We start from the raw sequence: 976 nt of genomic DNA, 5'->3' as shown, positions 1-976 counted from the left end.
TGATCACAGATAAACTCAAGTAATCATGTTAGCACAAACCCAGAAAAGACAAAGATTGACATAAGAACTCAAGAAAGGATTAGCAAAAGATGAAAGTAGTGGGGAAGTTCAACAAGACCACAACAGACATATTGCATGAAACAATGCCCAGTTAAGTGCTAATCTTTGGAAAGAATTGTAAGTTAATTTCAAAAATATAGTATGATTTTATAGCTCTGTAACTTTTAGTTTTATACATGTTTATGTTTTAGAAATCATACACATAAATTTACTGTACTTTTTTTTACAAATTCTTTTTTATTAATTTTAAAATAGTTAAAGTTAAAAATGATCTACTTAGAAAATTTAAAAAGATAGATACAAAAGCCTGATAGATTCATCTGATAATTGCAATCAAATTCTGGCAAGCCACAGTGGGTGAAAAGAGAAAACACTAGGCCTTGTAAACCGGTACAGGAGAATGATTTATGAGAAGATGCCTTGTAAAGTCCACAAATACACGTGTGCTAACACCAAAAATAATTTCATATAGAGAGAAAAGAAGATTTAAAACAACTTTGTAAAGTAGTGAGTTGAACTTTTTAATTTATTTTTATTACATTTAAAATTGTGTAATGATACAAACTGCATATAGTCTACTCTATCCTTTTTTATTTTCTCAAGTCCCCCTTTTTTAAGATCCTATTTTTCACATATTTTTCCAAGGAAAAATGTTTTTATTTTAACCAAATAATATGTATATACGAAAGGAAATGCAGTCATTTATACACTCAGATTTCTGTGTTTTTGATATTACACAGAAAGATGATGACAAAGGGTCTCACCTTTACAAAAAAAACAGGACGAAAATCATTTTTATCTTGGTGTTGTTTTTAGTAAGGAATGTGAAAGTAGCTATGTATTTGGATTCAAATATGAAATGTAAAAGAAAGGACAAAACCTGATTTCAGAAGTCTGCTTGCTGGCTAGAAAGAAT

The sequence above is a fragment of the Trichechus manatus genome, unplaced genomic scaffold (assembly GCF_000243295.1).
Source record: "Trichechus manatus latirostris isolate Lorelei unplaced genomic scaffold, TriManLat1.0 scaffold00139, whole genome shotgun sequence".
Classification (NCBI taxonomy): Eukaryota; Metazoa; Chordata; class Mammalia; order Sirenia; family Trichechidae; genus Trichechus; species Trichechus manatus.
Note: the sequence above shows the minus strand (reverse complement) of the source record.